Source organism: Pantherophis guttatus, chromosome 8 (genome assembly GCF_059756535.1).
Source record: "Pantherophis guttatus breed Tessera chromosome 8, ASM5975653v1, whole genome shotgun sequence".
Classification (NCBI taxonomy): Eukaryota; Metazoa; Chordata; class Lepidosauria; order Squamata; family Colubridae; genus Pantherophis; species Pantherophis guttatus.
In genome coordinates, this window is record NC_142070.1 from 72,405,195 (window position 1) to 72,422,500 (window position 17,306).

General features: G+C 50.7%; 1 protein-coding gene across 5 annotated transcripts in view; it reads left to right on the forward strand.

Annotated features, from left to right (window-relative positions):
- The first annotated feature begins 6,175 nt into the window (after positions 1-6,175).
- The window catches only part of PDGFRA (platelet derived growth factor receptor alpha), a 74,383-nt gene continuing 63,252 nt past the window's right edge, over positions 6,176-17,306 (forward strand). The window contains exon 1 of one of the 5 annotated variants that reach the window (XM_087875334.1): positions 6,176-6,622. The gene's annotated coding sequence lies outside the window, so the exon portion shown is untranslated. Of the gene's footprint in view, positions 6,623-7,444; positions 7,673-8,647; positions 9,458-17,306 lie in introns of those variants that run through there. The other 4 variants (XM_087875336.1, XM_087875335.1, XM_087875338.1 and 1 more) reach the window with 4 other exon arrangements.

The following is a 17,306-nucleotide window of genomic DNA, read 5'->3' on the forward strand; positions in this document are numbered from 1 at the left end:
AAGGCTCAAGGTCGACTCAGCCTTCCATCCTTTCTAAGGTAGGTAAATTGAGGACCCAGATTGTGGGGGCAATAAACTGACTTTGTATAAATATACAAAAGGATGAAGGCTATTGCTGAGCACATTGTAAGCCGCTCTGAGTCTCCGGAGAAGGGTGGCATATAAATCAAATTTAAAAAAAAAAAAGGGAAGGGAAAAGCGGGGAACAGGGAAACATTCTCCCCTTCGCCAGCCACCGGGGGTAGGGTGGGGGGGGGGGTCTATATTTGCCCTTCCCTGGAGTTTCTTGCCTGGTTTTTTTTCCAGCCAGGATGAAAAGGGCACCCAGCTCTCCCAAGCAAATGGCCAGGCGAGGCTTGGATGCTGGGAAGAAGGCGCGCAGGGCTCTCCCGCCCACAGCACATCTGGTGCGAATATTCCCTGCTTTCTATCAACTTCCAGTTCCCCAGATAAGGGGAGGGGGGAGACGGACGGACCAAAACCGTACAGCCAGGCTGGCGAGGAGAAAGGGGAGAGTTCCTAAGGTCCAGAGGGGTCTCCCTCCCTCCCTCCTTTCCTCTCTCTCTCTCTCTCTCCCCCCTCCACCCCAGTCCTGCTCATCTCTGCGCTTTTTGGTCCAATCTTCCAAACAGGATATCTACGGAGCTTCAACCGTCATCCAGGGCCCAAAGGTGCATTTTCAAGAGGCAACTGGATCAGTGGTGAAATCCAATTTTTTTTACTACCGGTTCTGTGGGCGTGGCTTGGTGGGCGGGGTGTGGCTTGATGGGCATGGCAGGGGAAGGATACTGCAAAATCCCCGTTCCCACCCCGCTCCTGGGGGAAGGATACTGCAAAATCTCCATTCCCACTCCACTCCTGGGGGAAGGATCCTGCAAAATCTCCGTTCCCACCCCACTCCTGGGGGAAAGGATCCTGCAAAATCTCCATTCCCTCCCCACTCCTAGGGGAAGGATCCTGCAAAATCTCCATTCCCACCCCACTCCTGGGGGAAGGATCCTGCAAAATCTCCGTTCCCACCCCACTCCTGGGGGAAGGATACTGCAAAATCTCCGTTCCCACCCCACTCCTGGGGGAAGGATCCTGCGAAATCTCCATTCCCACCCCAGTCCTGGGGGAAAGGATCCTGCAAAATCTCCATTCCCACCCACTCCTGGAGGAAGGGTACTCCAAAATCTCCATTCCCACCCCATTCTGGGGCCAGCCAGAGGTGGTATTTGCCGTTTCTCCGAACGACTCAAAATTTCTGCTACCGGTTCGTCAGAATCTGCTGGATTTCACCCCTGAACTGGACTTTCTGGTTTTTCTTTGAAGAATGTTCGCTTCTCATCCATTCTTCAGCGAAGCTTTGAAGGCTTCAAAGAGGCTTCTTCAACTCTGCTGAAGAAGGGAGGAGGAGCGAAATGTCTTCAAAGAAAAACCAGAAAGCCCAGGAGCCTCTTTGGGGGGGGGGGAAGCACCTTTTGGGGACTTTCAAACAGGAGTCGGTCCAGGCGGCCCCTGTGTCTTGCGCTTCTTCAAAAGCAGGGCGCAACAAGGAGATCCCACACCAACCAGCTCCCCCGATTTATTCTCGACCCCAAACAGCCGCAGAAAGGGGGAGTCCCCGAGGGGGACGAACGAACTCCTCCTGTCCTAATTTGTCTAACTTCAGCATCAGGATCCTAACACATTTCCAACACATCGGGTCCTGATTAGGAACCACCAAGCGACGCCAAACGGGTCTCCAATTTCTCCCTCCTTCTCTCCCCCCACTCCCGCCTCTTGATTCGGATTTACGGGGAACCGGGAAGCTTGTCTGGATCAGCTTGCGCTCTTCTGCATCCCTTACACGCTCTTCTGGGATCTGCGCGGCGCTCTCCGGGTTGGTGGCTTTTCTTAGTGGATCCCCACAAAGACGTGATTCAAACCAGAGAATCTAATTGCAAGCAGAAGATGCTTTTCTTTCCAGTTCTCCTGCCTTCCTCCTCCTCCTCCTTCTTCTCCTCCTCCTTCTCCTCCTTCTCCTCCTCCTCCTCCTCCTTCTCCTTCTCCTCCTCCTCCTCCTTCTCCTTCTTCTTCTTCTCCTCCTCCTCCTTCTCCCCCTCCTCCTCCTCCCCCTTCTCCTTCTTCTTCTCCTCCTCCTCCTCCTCCTCCTCCTCCTCCTCCTCCTTCTTCTTCTTCTCCTCCTCCTCCTCCTCTTTCTTCTCCTTCTCCTTCTCCTCCTCCTTCTCCTCCTTCTCCTCCTCCTCCTCCTCCTTCTCTTTCTTCTCCTTCTCCTCCTCCTTCTCCTCCTCCTCCTCCTCCTTCTCTTTCTTCTCCTTCTCCTCCTCCTTCTCCTTCTTCTTCTTCTCCTCCTCCTTCTCCTCCTCCTCCTCCTCCCCCTTCTCCTTCTTCTTCTTCTCCCTGTCTTCCTCTCGCCTCCTTTCCTGCTTATCTTCTCTTGCTCTGGTTTCCAGAGCAGGATTTAATTTCCATCTGCCTCTGACAATAGATCCGGGAACAAAACTCTCCTTTATCAGTTCTCTCCGGCTTTATCTGCAAGCAAGAGCAACCTCGGCTCTCTTCCCCCACACCCCTTCCCCAAAAGGCAGGGGCTTAACCTGGCCCCGAGCGTCGTGCCTGAGATGGGCAGGTCGAATGCCCTCATCTCCCCCACCTCCCCGAGCGGGGCCAAGAGGAGCTGCGCGCTGGGCGGTCGGAGGAAGCCGAGGGAAAGGCTCCAGAGAGGGCGGCTCTTCCCGCAGCTCCCGAATGTCAACCTTCCCTGGGTCTCCCCACAAGGAAGCAGCCTCTCCAGGCTGACTCTCAAGGGGGCCGAAGGAGGAGGAGTGCCAGGTTAATGCCCACGAGGCTTTCTGACGGTGAACGCCAGCCTCTCCTCGGCCCGCCAAGGTTTTCCAAGTTCCCCACTCCCAAGCCACAGTGGGCTGGTCGGATCGGGCTGCAAGAGATCCTTCCTTCCTTCCTTCCTTCCTTCCTTCCTTCCTTCCTTCCTTCCTTCCTTCCTTCCTTCCTTCCTTCCTCCCTCCCTCCCTCCCTTCTTCCTTCCTTCCCCTCCCCTCCTCCCTCCCTTCCCTTCCCTCCCTCCCTCCTTCCTTCCTTCCCCTCCTTCCCTCCCTCCCTCCTTCCTTCCCCTCCCTCCCTCCCTCCCTCCTTCCTTCCCCTCCCCTACTTTCCTCCCTTCCTTCTTCCTTCCTTCCCCTCCCCTCCTCCCTCCCTTCCCTTCCCTTCCCTCCCTCCTTCTTTCCTTCTTTATTATTTATTTATTATTCAAATTTCTATACCGCCCTTCTCCTTTCGCACTCCTTCCCTCCCTCCCTCCTTCCTTCCTTCCCCTCCTTCCCTCCCTCCCTCCCTCCTTCCTTCCCCTCCCCTCCTCCCTCCCTTCCCTTCCCTCCCTCCTTCCTTCCCCTCCCCTCCTTCCTCCCTCCCTCCCTCCTTCCTTCCCCTCCCCTCCTTCCCTCCCTTCCTTCTTCCTTCCTTCCCCTCCCCTCCTCCCTCCCTCCCCTCCCTTCCCTTCCCTCCCTCCTTCCTTCCTTCCACTCCCCTCCTTCCTCCCTCCTTTCCTCCCTCCTTCCCTCCTTCCTTCCCCTCTCCTCCTTTCCTCCCTCCCTCCTTCCCTCCCTCCCTCCCTCCCCAAGGTAAGCACGCTGAGCCACACAAGTCATAGCGGACTGGTCGAATCGGACTGCAAGAGTTCCTTCCTTCCTTCCTTCCTTCCTTCCTTCCTTCCTTCCTTCCTTCCTTCCTTCCTTCCTTCCTTCCTTCCTTCCTTCCTTCCCTCCCTCCTTCCCTCCCTCCCTCGCCCGCTTTCTTGCCGCGCTGCGCTTTGCGTCTAAACTCTAAACCCTACGGTATCCTGTGCGCGGGTCAAAACAAGGGAGCTGCTGTTCCTGAGCGCGCCCTCCTCCCGCAGAAACAGATGGAAGCAATAGCGAAGGCAGCGCTGAAGCTGCGGGAGGGGAAAGGGAGAGCCAAGGGCCGCGGGCAGTGGGAGCCCAGAAAGACGGATTTTTTGGGGGGGGGCGGTTGTGTCAGGGGAGCTGGATCCCGCCTTCGGGGATCCTGCATCCTGCACACTCTGGGGAGGGGAAGGAAGGGGGGGGGCTTGTAGGGGGTGCAAGGGGCTGGTCAGGAGGGAGAACTCCCCCCTATTTTGCTGGGCTCCCCTGAAAGGCTTGTGGGGAGAGGGGGGGCCACGCCAAAACGTGTCTGGATCGCGGCAGAAAAGGCAAAGATGCTTCTGCCACTTTCCAGGTGCCTGGCGAGGTTTAGGGTAAGGATGCCCCGCCAGAGCATCCAGAGGGGATTTTGCCAAAGACGCCTCCATCCCCGTCTCCCTTCCACGCGAAGGAACCTAAGCATCTCCTCCTCCTCCACTTAAACCAGTGCTTCTCAACCTTGGTAGCTTGAAGATGGGGGGACTTCAACTCCCAGAATCCCCCAGCCAGCAGCGCTGGCTGGGGGATTCTGGGAGTTGAAGTCCCCCCATCTTCAAGCTTCCAAGGTTGAGAAACACTGACTTAAACGGTGGGTGGGAAAGAAGTGGAGGGAAGGCTGGGAAAGGGCCCGGGCTGCTCTCTTTTTTGGTTCTTCTCCAGCTCTATCTTGAAGTTTCAGCAGCGCCTCGGATTTCTTTTCCTGGAGCTCGAGTGCCCCCTTGGCCCCCAAAGCTGAACAGCGCCGAGGTGCAAGAAGCTGGGCGCGCTCCACGCCTCATTTCCTACAAACTAGACAGAAAATCAACAGCAGCCCCCCCCCACCCTTTGACTCCCGGGATCCCACCTAAATCGCCTTGACCCTCCCCCAACCCCCCCAACCCCCCCAACCCTCTTCTCTTCTCTTCTCTTCTCTTCTCTTCTCTTCTCTTCTCTTCTCTTCTCTTCTCTTCTCTTCTCTTCTCTCTTCTCTTCTCTTCTCTCTTCTCTTCTCTTCTCTTCCACTTTCTCTCTCTCCCCTTCAATCTCCTCTCCCCTTTCATCTTCTTTCTCTCCCCTTCCACCTTCTCTCCTCCCCTCTCCCCTTCCACCTTCTCTCTTTCCCCTTCCACCTTCTCTCTCTCCCCTTCCATCTCCTTTCCTCTCCCCTTCCACCTTCTCTCTTTCCCCTTCCACCTCCTCTTCTCTCCCCTTCCACCTTCTCTCTCTCCCCTTCCATCTCCTCTCCCCTTCCACCTTCTCTCTTTCCCCTTCCACCTCCTCTTCTCTCCCCTTCCACCTTCTCTCTCTCCCCTTCCATCTCCTTTCCTCTCCCCTTCCACCTTCTCTCTTTCCCCTTCCACCTTCTCTCTCTCCCCTTCCATCTCCTCTCCCCTTCCACCTTCTCTCTTTCCCCTTCCACCTCCTCTTCTCTCCCCTTCCACCTTCTCTCTCTCCCCTTCCATCTCCTTTCCTCTCCCCTTCCACCTTCTCTCTTTCCCCTTCCACCTCCTCTCCTCTCTCCTTCCACCTTCTCTCTCTCCCCTTCCACCTCCTCTCCTCTCCTCCTCTCCTCGCTTGCCTCTGCAGCGCAACTTCCACACTCGCTTTGCGCCAGGACAAGAGCCAAAGGAGAGCTCTCCCCTACCCCCACTCCCGAGGACGCTTGTCTTCCGCGCCAATTCTTCTTTGGACCTTGGAAAGGCTTATTCGGGGGGGGGGGGCGGGGGTCCGATCCTCAGCGCCTTTCTCTCCGGTGGAAAACGTTTATCGGATGGTTACTACTACTACTACTGCAAAAGCTGAAAAGTAGCGCGCGATTCTGCGTAAAGCCGCGGAGAACAAGCCTCTCTCCTACTTCCAGCCATACCTGCGGCGGCCAACGGTGCCTCCCAGGAGTGTGGATTCCCGAGGTGCCCCGATCAGCAAGATCTCTGGGGGGAACTGACAGTTGCAATGCAACAGTGGGCACCGGTTTGGGGAGAAGTCTACTCTTTCGGACTCCCCAGTTTTCCCGCCTAAGTGCCCCAAGCCCCAAAACCAGTGACAATATGAATCATCCACCTCCAGAAATGTCGCAAGTCTGCGGAGGCGTAGCCCTCGCTGGGGTGGGGGGTGGGGGACATTGCTGAGATGGGGGGGGTCAATTGGGGGGAAAAAAAAGGAGGTGGAGGGTCAGGAATCTGCTCACGCTTTAGCGCAAGGGACCCCTCCCCATTTCCCAGTCCGTGCCATATGGTCAAACTCTTCCCAGCACGAATAACCAACACCAACACACGCGCACACGCACCAGCGCACGCACACCTCCTCACCCCCCCACCCCGTTCCAGACGAAGTTTGGGAAGGTTTAGCCGACCCCCCCCCTCCCTCCCTCCCTCCCGCCAGTTTAAGAGCTGGGCTCGGGGAGCCTCGGGCGTCAAATCAGCGCGAGAGGCTTTTATTCTGGAAGAGGCGAGAGCTGGGAATGAGTTTGGGAGTGAGGTTGGGGTGGGGGGGGGGAGGACCATTTCCTGACAACTATTTACTTGAAAGCAGGGATTCGCTGGAGCAGGCTGGAGCCCAGAATTGAATCCACTCCGGCAGTCGCTTTCTGAGGCCGTCGCAGAGAGGGGGGAAAAAAAGCCGCAGAAAGGAGACCCCAGGTCCCCCTCGTTGGATATCTTTTTTTTTTTTTAATTGCATTGATTTTGGCGGTTACGGATTATTAACCAAGATTCAGGAAGGTAATACAATTTTGGGGGTTGTTGTTGGGTTGTTGTTTTTTTTTTTTTTTGGTGGTTTTTTTGGCTTCTTTTTCTCTCTCCGTCGGAAATTCTTCTTTTGAGCAAAAAGAAAAATTCAAAAAAAAAATGATATCTTTGGATGAGATTACGGGGGAAATATATAAAAGAGCATCCTGAATCCAGGCAGGGAAGGTTTTTTGGGGGTTTTTTTTTTTGGTGACTTTCCATCCCTCCCGACTCTTTTGAGTTTTGACAATTCGATCTTTTTTTGGGGGGGGGGAGGGGGTAATCAGAAGGAAAGCCCCCTGCTTCGATCTAAGAGAGGCTTCCCACTGGAATAAGCGGCTTTCTACCCCGGGACCTTGAGAGAACCTGGAGTTTGGTTAAGCGGCGCCCGCGAAGCGAAAGGTGAAATCGCCGGCATCGTTCCTGCTTGGGGTGGGTCGGTGGGTGGGAAGGAATCGGGTCCCGCATTGTCCTCCACCGGGGTCGGGACCGAGATGGGAGCGACTGATGAGCGGCGCTGCGAAGAGAGACCCGCGGATCCGCGCCGGGTTGCGCTTTTTCTGGCCCCCTTCTGTGCCCGTCCCGCCGCCCGCCGGCTCAGCTTGCTTGGAAGTCGAGGGTCGCTCCGCAGGAGGCCCCCCGACCTCGCTGGGGTCTGAAGGGAGGCTGAGGCTCTGGCGGAAAGCCGTTGCCTGCTCGGGCTGCGCTAATGACAACCAGATTTGGCAGAGGGGCCGCGGCGCGGCATTCTTGCAGCTGGGGCTGGGAGGAGGAGGGGGGGCGGGCGGGCCAGGGCGTGGGGAGGCTGGGGGTGGGTGGGTGGGCTGGAAGCGCCTGCCCCAAACTGGAGGGAAGCCCCTTCGGAGCGTCCCTCTCCCTCTCTCTTTCTCTCTTGCCAGAGGGCAAAGGGGGAGGCAGATGAATCTCAAAAGCCGGGAAGGCGCAGCGGGGAGCTGGCCGAGAGGTTTAGGCTTGCCGGCATTTTAGGGAAGCCGTCGGGCTGAGCGGTGGGGATTCGGGAACCGACTCGGAGTTTTGAGAAAGGTAAGAAATGAAGGGAGGGACTTTTCTCAAATCTGCCTGCCTTCCTTCCTTCCTTCCTTCCTTCCTTCCTTCCTTCCTTCCTTCCTTCCTTCCTTCTTTCCCTTCCCTCCCCTCCTTCCTCCCTTCCCCTCCTTCCTCCCTTCCCTTCCCCCTCCCTCCCTCCTTCCTCCCTCCCTTCCTCCTTCCTCCCCTCCCCTCCCCTCCTTCCCTTCCCTTCCTCTTCCTCCCTCCCTCCTTCCCTTCCCCTTCCTTCCTTCCTTCCTTCCTTCCTTCCTTCCTTCCTCCCTTCCCTTCCCTTCCCTTCCCTTCTCTTCCCCTCCTCCCTCCCTCCCTTCCCTTCTCCCTCCTTCCTTCCTTCCTTCCTTCCTTCCCTTCCTCGCCCTTGCCGTTTCGATCTTTGCTCTTTCTCTCTTCCTTCCCGGTCTTTCTCTCCCGTTCCTAACTCTTCAGATGCCGCCCCCGTCCGCTCTCAGAGAGACCCGAGCGACCTGGCCGAGGAGGGGTGGGGTGAGATGGGAGAAGAAACCCACCTCCAGTGGGGACGGCCAAGACATCCACTTCCCCCAGCCCGGTCTCCTCAACCCGGCCTTATGCCTAAATTGGGGTTACAACGAGTCGGTGGGCCAGAGAAGCTGGCGGGACGCGGGGATGGGAAGCTGGAGGGGGCCGCTGCCGGGAGAGGCAGAGGGGCGCCTCGGGGTGCTGCAACCTCTTAGCCGACGCCGTCTGGCGGGAAGTCTTGGAGGGATGTAGTTGGGGATCCGCCGTTTGCGTTGGAACGGGATTATCCTGATTCAAAGGGCTCAACCGGGTGGCAGGAGCAGAGCTGCCTACTCTGGGTCGGTTTAGCGGGATCGGAAGAGGCCCGACGGCTGCCTCCCCCCTACTCCGGTCCAGAAAAGGCGGGGCGGCGAGGATTGCCCGGAGCGCCGCCTCCGGGGCTTGTTAGCAGGGGCTTCCAGCCAGCCGAGTCGAGAAGCGACTCCTCCGAACCGATCCTCCGGGAGAGAACCGGCTGCCCGGTTGCAAAACGCCTGAAAAGAAAAAAAAGAAAAAAAAATCAGCGCTGGTGACATCCACAGGGCAGGAGAAAAGGAGAAGAAGTGGCGCGGCTGGGACTCAACCCCGTAATTGAGATTGCCGTCCTCGTAGACAGCCTGGGCTTTCGCATCAGCCTTCCCCCCACTCCGGGGCCCGCTTGGCAGGCGGGAGGCGTCCTGCTCTTCCACGGATGAATTGACCTTCCCCGCCCCTCATAATCTTGGAATGGACCCCTGCCCCGTCTTTGAAAGAGCTGCAACGTTGAGGGCGCGTTTTCTTTGGAACCCCGAGACGGGAGAAGCACCCCAAATCTCTCCTTGGATTTCTACCCCCTTCTTCCCACCCCAGCAACAGAGGACGCTGATCCCCCCGACGCCCATTAGCCTCCGGACCCCCGGAATCTAGTCCACCCTTAGAGCAAAACGTCCTGGAGGGGATCTCATCGCTCTTCTGGATCTCAGACGGGGATTAAGACAGCCCACCCCCACCGCTCCCCTTTTCCCTGTGGGACCCCCCCTCTTCTCCCCGCGGAGCCCTTTTCTGGAATCGAAAAGCGCCCCTTTCTCCAAAAAGAGCTAACAGCGGGGTGGGATCATCCTCGCCTCTCTTCCCTGGGTTACCTTTCCCCGGAGGTCCTGCTGGGATAAAAGGGGGACCCCATTGGCCGAAAGGCTGAGCTGCAGCGGCGAGAGGCTGGAGGCTTGGAGCTCTTTCAACCCAGCGTCAGGAAGCGCCTGCACCCGGGTGAGTTTGGGTGGGTGAGTTTGGGTGAGTGGGGTCCGGTTTATAGGGTTTATCTATCCTCTGTCGTGGCTCCCTCGGCCGGGAGTCTGCAGCCGGGGCGAAGCCAAAGTCGTCGGGGCGCCAACAGTCGGTTTGTGTGTCGTGTCCGGGAAGGAGGGAAGGGGAGCGTCCCCAGATGTTTCGATTTTGCAATCCTGGCCAGGTTTTTCCAAAGGCACTTTTCCTGCCGCAGGGAATTATTTAAAGGGAAGTTGGGGGGGGGGGCGGGGGGAAGAGGGAAAAAAAAAGAGGTCGGAATAAACTGATTTGCTTTAAGAGTCCTTTTGCAACCCGCCCGGGAGTCGAAAGAAAGGCCTTGACGTTTTGCAGAATGAGTTTCGGAAGAGTAGAGTAGAGTGGAGTGGAGTGGAGTGGAATGGAATGGATTTTTTATTGGCCAAGTGTGATTGGACACACAAGGAATTTGTCTTGGTGCATACATAAAAGAAAAGATACGTTCGTCAAGAATCATAAGGTACAACACTTAATGATAGTCATAGAATAGAATAGAATAGAATAGAATAGAATAGAATAGAATAGAATAGAATAGAATAGAATAGAATAGAATAGAATAGAATAGAATAGAATTCTTTATTGGCCAAATGTGATTGGACACACAAGGAATTTGTCTTAGTGCATACGCTCTCAGTATACATAAAAGATACGTTCATCAAGAATCATAAGGGACAACACTTAATGATAGTCATAGGGTAGAAATAAGCAATCAGGAAACAATATCAATACCAATCGTAAGGATATCAGCAAGGAGGTTACAGTTCCACGGTGGGAACCCAATTTGTAGAGCTAGGACGATGGTTAAAGGAAACGACGATTTCAGAGCGCTTGTGTTGAATCCACACGCAGGGCCGAGTCAAATCCTGTTTTGCCGGCGAGGTGTGGCCTTCCCTTTTGCCAGCCTGCCTTCCCCAAATATTTGAAAAAGGGGAAGCCAACTCTCAGAAACGAATCAATCTTCAAGCTCCGGTCCTGAAATCCGGAGCAGAGAGGAGGGCAAACCGGTGGGAAGAGGCCAGGCGTTTTGAGATGGATTTTGCCAGCCTGCCTTCTCCAAATATTTGAAAAAGGGGAAGCCAACTCTCAGAAACGAATCAATCTTCAAACTCCGGTCCTGAAATCCGGAGCAGAGAGGAGGGCAAACCGGTGGGAAGAAGCCAGGCGTTTTGAGATGGATTTTGCAAGCCTGCCCAACGCGGAGAATTGGACTCTTCGGGATGGAGAAATGGGCCTCTTGGAAAGCTTCCCTTGTAGTTGCTTCTCTCCAGGTTTTGCTTTGACTTCGGATCTTGGCGATGCCCAGAGAGAAGTCAAAAGGCGTCGTGGAAACGTCTTGAAGGGCTGGCCCGCGTGTGGTTAAGCTTGGCACCATAATCATAAGTTGCCCTTCAAATAAAACATGTTGACACGGCGGGGAATGTTCTCTCTTCCAAGGAAAGCGCCTAAGCGCAAAAGACCCCGGCAGATTCCGTGGCAAAAATGTCAAGGAAGATAAACTGCCACAGGACACTGGAACAGGGGGTGGGGGGGGGTAGAAGAAAGTTTGGAGATTGCCCACCTCTTGGTGGGGTAGCAGTGGGCGAGAAGGTGGGGACACCCATAGGTTGAGTCCCGAGCTGCCAGAAATGTAGGCGCGTTAAGAGAAAGGAGCCGAGATTTTCTTGAGGTTTTGCTGAGATGGTTGTGTGATGTGGCGGGGGCGGATAATCTGGATCTTGCCAGAGAGCTGTAGTAAATTAGAACTCGGTCAGGGCAGTTTTTCGCCTTTGCGGTCCTCTGCTGCCCTCAAGCGATGGTTGTTAGGAACGGCGGGTCCATTGCATCGTGACAGTGGAAGGTAATCAGAGTTCCTTAGCCAAGTGGGTTTAAATTTTGATTTCTGATCTCCGATGCTTTCTTAAAAAATGATTGAGGAGCTTTGTTTGAGGAGAGTTAGATTGACCGACCGTGTATTTCATTTTCATTTCATTTTATTAAATTTGTATACCGCCCTACTCCCGAAGGACTCAGGGCGGTGAACAGCCATAAAATAAAACATATAAATACAAAATTTAAAATAGAGATAAAACAGATTAAATAAATTTGGCTGAACCATATTTAAAACCCCAATAATTTAAAACCAAATTTAAAATTCCCATTTAAAAGAGGAAAAGTTTAGGTCAGGCCGGCTTGCTGGAATAGGAACGTCTTAAGCGTGCGACGGAAGGTACGCAGATCCGGAATCCTCCGTATCTCGGGGGGGAGCTCGTTCCAGATAGTAGGTGCCCCCACCTACTATCTACATTTGTTTTAGAAATGAAAAATGAGAATGGTTAAGGGCATTTATTTGACTCAGGCAGGGCCGGATTTAGATGAAAAGAGGCCCTAGGCTATTCCACTTATGAGGCCCTTTCACCTATAGTGAAAGTGTAATTTTAATTTTGCTAACAATTTGAATGTAGGCCCCTCTTGATCTTGAGGCCCTAGGCTGAAGCCTAGTTAGCCTATAGGAAAATCTGGCCCTGGACTCAGGGGTGAAATCCAGCAGGTTCTGACAGGTTCTGAAGAACCGGTAGCGGAAATTTTGAGTAGTTTGGAGAATGGGCAAATGCCACCTCTGGCTGACCCCAGAAATGGGGAGGGAATGGAGATTTTGCAGTATCCTTCCCCTGGAGTGGGATGGGAATAAAGATTTTTTTTTTAAAAAAAATTGATTTATATGCCGCCCTTCTCTGGAGACTCAGGGCGGCTTCAATGCGTTAAGCAATAGCCTTCATACTTTTGTATATTTATACAAAGTCAGCTTATTGCCCCCACAAACTGGGTCCTCAATTTACCCACCTTAGAAAGGATGGAAGGCTGAGTCGACCTTGAGCCTGGGGAGAATTGAACTTGCAGGCAGCTGGATGTTAAATGCTGCCTTAGGCATTAGCCTCCTACGCCACTCAGGCTCCTGAGATTTTGCAGTATCCTTCCCCTGCCATGCCCACCGAGCTATACCATGCCCACCAAGCCAGGCCCACAGAACCGGTAGTAAAAAAAATTGGATTTCACCACTGATTTGATTCGGTAGAAGCATTTCCGGGACCACACTTTGAGAACTGCTGCCTTAGTGAATCTGTCTTGTTTAAGCCCTGGCTTGCACACAGTCTCTGCTTGCTGGCTGGGGAATGCTGGGAGTTGAAGTCCACACATCTTAAAATGGCCACGTTTGAGAACAAGGCTCTACTCCTTCATTTGAATGGTCGATCTTCAATTTAGGGCAAGGATATCCAGGCTGCCAAAACGGTAGAGGGCTATACAAAGTTTTCTGAATCTCTTTGCTGCCATCTTGTGGTTCTCGGGGTTTTGTAGTCCAGATTGGGGAGCCTTTCCCTGTAAACACTTTTTGCAGTAAGTCCTCGATTTACGACCACCATTGAGCCCAAAATTCCTGCTGCTCAGTGAGACAGTCGTTAAGTGAGGTTTGCCCTCCCATTGCACGACCTTTCTTGCCATCGTTGTTAAACAAATTGCCACACTTGATAACTTAGTAAACCCCGTTGGTTGAGTGAATCCGGCTTCCCCATTAACTTTGCCTGTCAGAAGGTCACAAAAACTGATCACGTGACCTTAGGACCCTGCAACCATCATAAATATGAACCCGTTGCCAAGCAACCGAGTTTTGATCACCTGAACCATGGGGGATGCGGAAAGGTGGTGTGAAAAAACGGTCATAAGTCACTTTTTTTTCAGAGCCCATTGTAACTTTGAACGGTCACTAAGTGAAGTGTTGTGTAAGTCGAGGACTACCTGTATTGAGGCATTTTGCTATCCCTGAACTTTTGTTAAAATTTTAGTGGATTCCCTAATTCAGAATAAGGGATGCTCTTTATAGCAGGGGTTTCTTTGTTTTAGAATAGAGTAGAGTAGAGTAGAGTAGAGTAGAATAGGGTAGAATAGGGTAGAATAGAGTAGAATAGGGTAGATAGAGTAGATAGAGTAGAATAGAGTAGGATAGAGTAGAATAGGGTAGAGTAGGGTAGAGTAGAGTAGAATAGAGTAGAGTAGAGTAGAGTAGAATAGAGTAGAATAGGGTAGAGTAGAGTAGAGTAGAGTAGAATAGAGTAGAGTAGAGTAGAGTAGAATAGAGTAGAATAGGGTAGAGTAGAGTAGAGTAGAGTAGAATAGAATAGAGTAGAGTAGAGTAGAGTAGAGTAGAGTAGAGTAGAATAGAGTAGAATAAGGTAGAGTAGAGTAGAGTAGAGTAGAGTAGAGTAGGGTAGGGTAGGGTAGAGTAGGGTAGAGTAGAGTAGAATAGTATTCTATTCTATTCTATTCTATTCTATTCTATTCTATTCTACTCTACTCTACTCTACTCTACTCTACTCTACTCTACTCTAGAGTAGAATAGAATAGAATAGAATAGAATAGAATAGAATAGAATAGAATAGAATAGAATAGAATAGAACAGAATAGAATAGAAGTGTGATTGGACACACAAGGAATCTGTCTTCTTTTGAGGACATAAAAGTTAGTAACTCACTAATAAGAAACATGGAGGACATCTGTAATGGTGCAGCAACTCTTACCTTTCATTATATTTGAATGAATTAGTTTCACTGTGCTGCCTTGAATGAACATTATTCATCCATTTAATCAATGCAGATATCAAACTGTATTTGAAACGGGGATTCGTCCATGTATAAGTTGCAGGGATATTGTCCCCTCCCCCACAGTCCCTGTATTATGGGCAAGTCTCTTTTAAAGGCTAGACAGGGATGAAAAAAAACCAAAAGAAAACAAAAATCCCCATCTAGTTTATAGACCTGGGATTTCCTGTAGCCTCTAATCCAAGTATTACACGAGTTTATTCTGCTTAGCTTTTTTCAAAGTCTGCCAAAGTTAGCTGGATCCTTCCATGTCCAAAGATGATTTTAAAAGCAGGGGAGCAAGTTTGTGCATAAGAAAATCCATTTTCCCCCATCCCCTTTAGGACGTGTCAACGCTGCACATCACACTTAACTCCTCCATGCAATTCAATTTCACATGGATGTGTAATCCAAAATTTCCCCCATCCACTCTGGTAATCAGTTTCGGCATTTCTCGCAGCTCTGCACCCAAGAGTTTCTTGCAATGGGCCATTAAATGAAGAAGGCAGAAAAAAAAAATAGATTTATATTTTTCAAACCTTTCCACTCATAGGGATGTGGTGGCTCAGTGGCTAAGATGCTGAGCTTGTCGATCAAAAGGTCGGCAGTTGACTGCTGGATTTCACCTCAGTGAGTTTCCTCTTAAATTCCAATTATACTAGTGTTGTTCTAGGATTATAGGATTGTGCTACCAAGAAATACGAATGATTTCCATTTTAAAATGGCAGTTTTCTAGCGCATATTATGCAGATAATCTGGAACCACTTAAAAACCCATTGCTACTTCTAGACAAAAGTTTCAGTTAGTAAGTCCCTTCTTTTCTATCGTTCAACACTGCCATCTGTTGGAATCAGTGCACGCACATCAAATTGTGGAGAAGCTATGCATAACAGGGACTCTTAATAAAACTCTAGAGGACAGATAGAAGGGTGATGTTATTGGGAAGGAAAAATATACTTTATTCATTATACATTGACGTTTTCCGTAACCACCCATCATTCCCAACCTTAGTTTGTTCTTTCTCATCCGTTCCCAAGTCAAGTTTTGTGACTAATGACCCATCACATTGATAATGTTGCTATCAGAGGACAACATATTGATATACAGGTAGCCTCGACTTACGACAAGAATTAGGAGTGGAATTTCTGTTGTAAATCGTTGCAGTTGTATGTTGATTCAGACCCGATTTTTATAACACTTTTTAAGATGGTTAAGTGAATCCAACTTTCCCAATGAGTGGGTTTTTTTGTTGTTGTTGTAAATTGGCAAAAAAGGTTGCAAATGGCGATCGCGTCACTTGTAGGATACTACAACAGGTTGTAAATGTGAACTATTGCAAAGCCCCTGAATTGAGTGACCACAAGGGTAGTAGTATAATGGTTGCAAGTGCAAGTCCAATACATAAATTGCATTTTCTCAGGCCGCTGACACTTTAAACTGTCGTTAAACGAATGGTTGCATGTTGAGGACTGCTTGTAATTTACTAATGGATTAAAAAGATGTATCCCCTGGGAAAAAAACCAACCCTCAATGCTTTTGAGTGGCCAGTTCTATGTTCCGGTCCTATTGAGTTTGATGGACTTGGTTTCAAAAAAGATTGCACAGAACAGTCATTCACTTGTGAATAAATATTTCTTTGTGAATATAAGTGTGTACGAAAAATGCGCCAGAGAGATTATGGTTTCTATTCTAAGAAATTAAAGAATGGCTGCTGTGGATTTTTTTTTAAAAAAAATGTTAATATTAAGATGCTGATACCCCACCGTCCAATTTTGTTCATTTTTAGCAAGACTTGGCATATAGTGAATGAAATCTATGCTCGGTGGACAACCCCTCATGAATGAAACTAATAAGAAATATCATTTATACATTATAACATATATATATAGATACAGATACATTATAAATGTATTTATATAGATATAGATCAGGGGTGGGTTCTAATTTTTTTTACTACCGGTTCTGTGGGCGTGGCTTATTTTGTGGGTGTGGCTTGGAGGTCACGTGACTAGGTGGGCGTGGCTAGCTGGTCAGAGTCATTTCTGGAAGGTCCTCGCACTTACGACCAATCCTTGCACTTACGACCCGACTCATTTGTTTGCTTTTAACACTGATCAGCTGTAGGACGGCCACGGCAAGAGTTTAAACAGTTTTTTTTCCCTCTAGTCATCAGCTGGGACTCAGGAGGCAGCAATAGATTGGGGGTGGGACCAAATAAAAGGTAAGAATAACGTGGGTGGGGGGATGGGAAGGCGGGGGGGAGGAGAACCGGTTTGGTGATGTCATATCGTCACCGCTACCGGCTCGGCCGAACCGGACCGAACCGGGAGGAACCCACCACAGATATAGATACATTATAAATGATATGCATATCCAACCCCTTGCTCAGGCAGGAAATCTTATACCATTTCAGACAAATGGCTATCCAATCTCTTCTTAAAAACTTCCAGTGGTGGAGCATTTACAACTTCTGGAGGCAAGTTGTTCCACTGATTAATTGTTCTTACTGTCAGGAAATTTAGTTCTAGGTTGCTTCTCTCTTTGATTAGTTGATCCATTGCTTCTTGTTCTGCCTTCAGCTGCTTTGGAGAATAGATTGGCTCCCTCTTTTTTTGTTGCAGCCCCTCAAATATCGGAACACTGCTATCACGTCTCCCCTAGTCCTTCTTTTCATCAAACTATCAAACAGAGCCTTGATAGTACAGTGGTCTAAGCACCCTGTTATTAACACAGCTGCCTGCAATTACTGCTGGTTCGAATCTCTCCAAGGCTCAAGGTTGACTCAGCCTTCCATCCTTTCTAAGGTAGGTAAATTGAGGACCCAGTTTGTGGGGGCAATAAGCTGACTTTGTATAAAATATACAAAAGTATGAAGGCTATTGCTTAACGCATTGTAAGCCGCCCTGAGTCTCCGGAGAAGGGCGGCATATAAATCAAATTAAAAAAAAAAAAAAAAACTAGACATACCCAATTCCAACAACCGTTCCTGATACGTTTTAGTCTCCAGTCCCCTAATCATCTTCGTTGCTCTTCTCTGCACTCTTTCTAGAGTCTCCACATCTTTTTTACATCGTGGCGACCAAAACTGGATGCAGTATTCCAAGTCTGTCTTTATCAAGGCATTATGAAGTGGTATTAAAACTTCACGCGATCTTGATTCTGTGCCTCTGTTAATGCAGCCTAGG